Consider the following 6,000-nt stretch of genomic DNA (forward strand, 5'->3'; position numbering starts at 1 on the left):
AATGGAACTTTGCAATAAAAACGCTCATACAATTTTAACAAGCTGTCAAGGTGAATATTTCGACAAGTTTTATTGTTTTAAAAATCAATACGAGGCCTTTCATGTTCGTGAAGTTGAATCGAAAATCATATCCAAAGGCAAATCGCCCGAAAAGTCCCCACTCCTGACCCACCGTGCACCGTTCGGCAAAGGTAGCGGAGTGAGCAAAAAAAGGTGGGAAAAATTGTGCATTGCAAGGAACGAAGGTGGAAAATATGTAGAGGTATGTACGTGTGTCCTGGTGTGACCACAACCGAGAGCAAGAGTGAGAGGGGGGCTGAGAGACACGAGACGAGCGGCACGAAAAAAGGGGCTCCGAAAGGAAGCTTGTGCGTGGGCGTGCGTGAGAGAAGAAAATGGAATCGGGCGCCGGGGCGGGCGGAAATGCGGTGACCGGAGCGGACAGGGTAGCCTGTAGGGTAGCTGCCCACGTGCGGAGGATGTGACTCGCTGTAGTGGTAATAACCAATCTATATGCATAGATTTTTCTGCTCCTTTCCTTCGGTTCCCCGGGAAAAAGGCGCCACACACCCACGCCGCCGCCGCCACCACCGCCATCCTTTAGTGGGTACGAGGATTCGAGGGCTTTAACGATGCCATGAAGGAGAGACAATGCGAGAAAATATGTGTGTATGTTTGTGTGTAATAGAACGAGAGAAAGGAAGAGATGGGAAATCCTGGGATGAAAACCGCGCGTCGCATCGCATTGTGTTGGGTCGCCGTCGTCGTCGTCGCAAGGATCGAATGCTTTTCTGTCGCCCGTGGGGAAAAACGCGGAAAATGTGTGCCATTGTGTGTGCGTGTGTGCGGGAGCGAGCGAGACGGGGGACTGCGGGCGGATTAGCGGAAGGAAAAACGATCGCGCGGAAGCGACCGTTTCCAGGACGTGGGTGTGCCGGGGGAGGGAAGGCCCGGAAAGGGTGGCCACAAGGCACGGGGATGAATGGGAAGCAGTAGTAGTAGTACCGAGCCCCAGCAGCATAAATGCTATTTCTGGAGAGACGATGAAGAGTCGCAAAACAGCAACGGCTGCAGGGGACGTCGCAATATGATTTTGCTGGCGCTGGCGGTGGAAAAGGGGACAGGGGCGGGGAGGAGGCGATGGAGCGGTGGAGTGGGTGGTGTTATTGGGAAGCGAGGAGCGGTGGCAGCGCGGGGTGAACCGATGGTCTCGATGGCTGGAGTGAGAGTACGTACTGCTTGGATGGAATAAAATTTCATCTCCGTGGCCACCTGGCGGCGAGCGAGCGAACTACGGGCGAACGGTTTTTCGAAAACGACCAAACCAAATCCACCCCGGAGGCTTCCACTGTTCAACTAACGGACAACGCTGAACTATTTTAAGTTATCAAAAGGCTTACAAAAAACAAATAGGAAATAGAAAAGTTTTTAGACATGCTCATTCGTTTGAAACTGAAGGATGAATATTTATGAAACGACAAAAATAAAACAGATCAACAACTGTGTGCATTGAAACTTTTGATCTTTCCTTATTTGCAAACCAAATGCAATATTTAAAAAGCAAAGACAAAAACAAACTTATTTCAAATAAATTTCTTGTTTACTTAAAGATTTAGAATTTACAAATGTGTTTCACATGAAAAAATGTTTAAGTTACTGAAAACAGCCCGGATTCGACTCGTGGGAAAATTTTAAAAATGTTTTACTTAAAACATAACACTGGCAAAAACTTTCTATCAATTATGCGAGTTGACAAAGTTAAAGCAGAACAAAATAGCAGCTCCTAAATAGGAGCATAGTTCCCTTAAAACCAAAAACAAACCAAAACGAACGTGAAAAACATTACATCGTGACATGACAGGGACAGGTCGACTCGGTTAGGACATCTACATCAGGCGCTTGTTTTCATTCGTTCGTTTCGTTTTCAGGAAAGATTGATGGATCAATCTGACGTGCATTTTTTTTGTCTTCAACACAGACTTTTGTAGATTCTACGGTAAAGATTGTGCTTTAAACGTAGCGTATGGTTGAGGTTTTAGAAAATTTTCCTATGGTTCTCGGTGAAAGCAAGCATCAATCGCGATTCTTACAACTTCTGTTTTTAAAGTTAGTAACATAGAGTCAGTAAAACAACATTTTCCCTAGGTTTAGCTCGAACCAAATGAACATAACCACTCTTGTACGTGTATCACAAAAGATAACGATGCAAATTTTAAATTTAAATAGTATTTTGGAAGTAAATGAGATGCTCCTTTAACGATCCTTAGTAACGAGTAGAAATATCAGACCATTTGTTGTCCTGCTAAGGGTAACTTTAAAACAAAATTGTCATGGAAATTCCCGAGCATACCAAATGCTGAAGTTTCTTCAAACCACACAAAACCCGTATGTACTATTAACTTTCAAACCAAACCGAAAATTAATACGTTACCGAATCGAACAGTAGTCGTCCAGCTCCGGAGAGAGAAAATTCAACACAACATTAAAGCATTCCATCACACTCTAATAGTACGGGAAATCGTCTACCATTCCCGGGGAATTCCATTTCACTAGAGTGAGCGAAAGAGAACGAGACAGAGGACGGGAAGAAAAATAAAACAAGTGATGGAAAACTCAGAATCGCGTTCCATCCAGGGTGTATTTGGTGTACTTTAAAACCGAGCGGCAGCATTGGCTCCAACTGATCCGGCTTCTGATTTCGCCGAACCACGTCCCGTAGGAGGAATCCGCCAACAACACCGACGACGACGACGACGACGATGATGATGATTTTCCATTCCCAAAACCGTCCACAACCGCGCGTGAAACCGCGGGAGAAAAGCAGCAGCATCGGGAATAAACACAGAAGAAAGAAAGCACCAGAAATGCTGCCTATGTATGCGCAATCGCTCGCAGACACCGAGGGAAAGATGGGAAAACCGATGGAAAAAAGGAAGGAAAACGCCTAAAATGGCCGAACGATCCGCAGCTAGTTTTTCGTCCGCCGAATCGAAGCGAACGCTGACAACGGGTACATAAACCAGTGGCATTATGTTTTTCGGGCGGCCATTTTTGTGCCGAAGGAAAGGGATCGGTGGCTCTAGGATTGTTGAGTTAGGTAACAGGCCAACAAGGGCACGTACAACTGCACCTCCTTTTCCTCCCCCCAAAACGCACACACACACACAGTTCAGACAGCCTGTATAGTCGGGCATGTTTTATGGCATCGGATCGGAGTGACTTTCCAAGTCCGATTCCGATGGGACTCCCGATATTGCCCCGAGGATGCGATACGGTACGGTGCGAGCAGGCGTTGTTTTGTACACTTTATTCCTCAATCTCAACCCCCACTGTCCCCGCCTCCACTGCACTTTCACTCCCTCCCCCCTCTTTCCCGGATTCTCTCCTCTGCTCTATCGCCTTGTCTTAATCTTGTCGAGAGTCAAGTCTGACACGCTACGCGGTTCGGCTGTATCCGCTGGTTATCCTCTCAGTGCGTTTTGGTTTAAACCACACTTACACGATAGCACCACCGGCAATAGTGTTAAGGATATTTTTTCTAGTACAGATTTAATTTTTATTAGATGTAATAAAAATATCTTTAATGTTTTTGAACTGCTACATGATCCACAAAGTTTTTATGATAAATTCATATCATTATCTGAGTTATAGTAACATTAAGCTACAAATCTCATACAATTTTTCTTAGTAACATTTACTAGTTGCTGTATATAACGATTCTTTAAAAAATGAGTAAAACATGTCTGCTATAAAATCAAAGCCGTAATGTATGCAATTATAGCTTCCCCCATTTTCGAATGTGATTCGTTTGAAATTTAAGATGATAAAATATCGTAGCACACAAGTATATTTTTTGTAATCGGAGGTAGCTACTATTTTGTCTACTATCTTATTAAAATTCATGAAAAGCGTTTAGTTTATGCAGCAATATCGTTTCTAAAAACTACGTCATATTGCTTTTTCTTCATTAATTCTCTCATCTTCTAATCTATATCGTAACTTTATCAACCTCTAATATTTGAAGTAAACAATTGGCCACCATTCGCAAGTTGGTCGATTCCGCCACTGCTGTCATGTAAATACAGCTTCAGCGCTAACAACCACGACCGCTCGGACAGGATTGCAAATTGGAACGCGGTTCTGGCTTCAGCGAGAATGGGGCGCACGGGTTCAATTTTCCTCCCACCACTCGACGCCCAGTCTGAACATCAAAAGCTTTCTTCCTGCTTGCAAAAAGACAAGATAGCCATTGCGATAGCCGTCCGGTGGTTCGCCGTTTCGCTCGCTTGTTTTGTTGCCTCCTTTGCCGGTTTTATGCTGTTTTACATAAATTATGTCTAACCTTTCTTTTACCTTCAGCGTCTTTTTATGTGTGTCGTTCTGTTGCCCCGTTGCCCTCGTCGTCCCTTTAGCCATTAGTTTTGTTTTGTTCTTTTCATTCTTTCTCCTTCTCCCTCGCTCGCTTAACTCTCTTCTGGTGTGTTTTGTGTGTTTCATTTCCTTTTTGTCTGTTTTTTTTGTCGTTTTTGTGTTGTTTTGGTCTTATTTGTTTGCTGGTAGCTGCTTAAAGCTTTTGTCTTTTCTTGGTTTATTGCTCTCCCTGGTGCTTCCGATTCCCCCACCATCCATTTAACCTCCCCTTCCCTTTGATGAGCCCTTTGGATTCACGTGTTTTTATCTCTCTTCGCTCGCCGTTAAAGGAATCGAGAAGAAAATGGCCAACGCCACCGTTGCCGGATTAATGTGTGCTGCTTACTTATCCTCGATCTTCGGATCCGGCGGATTTCTTCCGAACGGCTTCGTCTCCCGCCTCACCCTTACTGCAAAGGGCCATCGTGCAACTGTTGCCCTCGATCCTATAATTTACAGCTACCAGCTCCCCCCCTTCGACTTTCCCTGTGTTCCCTGTCCGCTCCCGGGAAACTTCGACTCTCACCACGGCCATTCGGAAGGATAATTTAAAGCACCGAGCACCGAGGGCACTAAAGTGCCGAAGAAAATGGCTTTAAGAGGTGCTGGGACGTTGGATTTACGGACTGGTGCTGGGACGGGAAGGCGATAGGATTTCGTTTTAGGCAACCATCCTTTGATCGGGTTGCGTCGGGAAAATGGAACTCGATTATTTAGATACACGAGATTGTGCACGCCCGGGCGATGTACGATCGGCTAGAATCAATAGTGTTCGGATAAGCCCAGGATTGCAATTAGGGTGGACTGAGGCTCCGAGCAAAAGCAATGGGTGGCATTATCAATGCGCACAACGAGCCCCCTGAAGGATCGGTTTTCAAAGGGCGAGCCGTAATGGCGGACGACAATTGCCATCCTTATGTCCTTGGTCGTCAATGTGGGGCCGCTTAATGATGTGATAGCAACAATAGTGACCCGCTATCGGGCTCCCGATTGGAATTAATGTGATTCCGAAGGCTATCTGGGAGCGATTGTTTTCTCACAATACCGGCCACTTGTGGTCGGATTGCATTTTCCGAAGATGTTTGCATTCGTTCGAGCTGTGGACAATTGATATTGCAAAATGACTGCGCGAACAACCCGATCACCCGACGAAACCCATTCACGATTTCTAATCAATCGAACATGAACAGGACTCCCCCGCGTCCATATTGTTTCCCATCTTGTCGCAGCTGGTACATAATTGTTGAACAGAAGGCTTTAACATACAAATCGAAATATAGCCAGCTACCGTAAAAGGAAAAACATACTTCAAATAGAAAATTTAATCATACAGTTAGAACAAGAATAGTTTATGGAAATGAGAAATTGTAACATCTTCCTAATTAGTATTAGTTATTAATATTCCTTCTTTTATAGTGTTAGGGGCATTTTGTACATCGACTAAAATAGGTAAAATTTCATTATAAAAGGGTTGACTGAAGTTTTAGCTTACTTTATGAAAAATTGAAGAATGCTACTGACTTTCTTGTGGTATTTTATGTAAGATACAACCATACAATGTAAATACAACCAGAGGCTAACTAGTAAAGT

The sequence above is a fragment of the Anopheles coustani genome, chromosome 3, assembly GCF_943734705.1.
Source record: "Anopheles coustani chromosome 3, idAnoCousDA_361_x.2, whole genome shotgun sequence".
NCBI classification, from domain to species: domain Eukaryota; kingdom Metazoa; phylum Arthropoda; class Insecta; order Diptera; family Culicidae; genus Anopheles; species Anopheles coustani.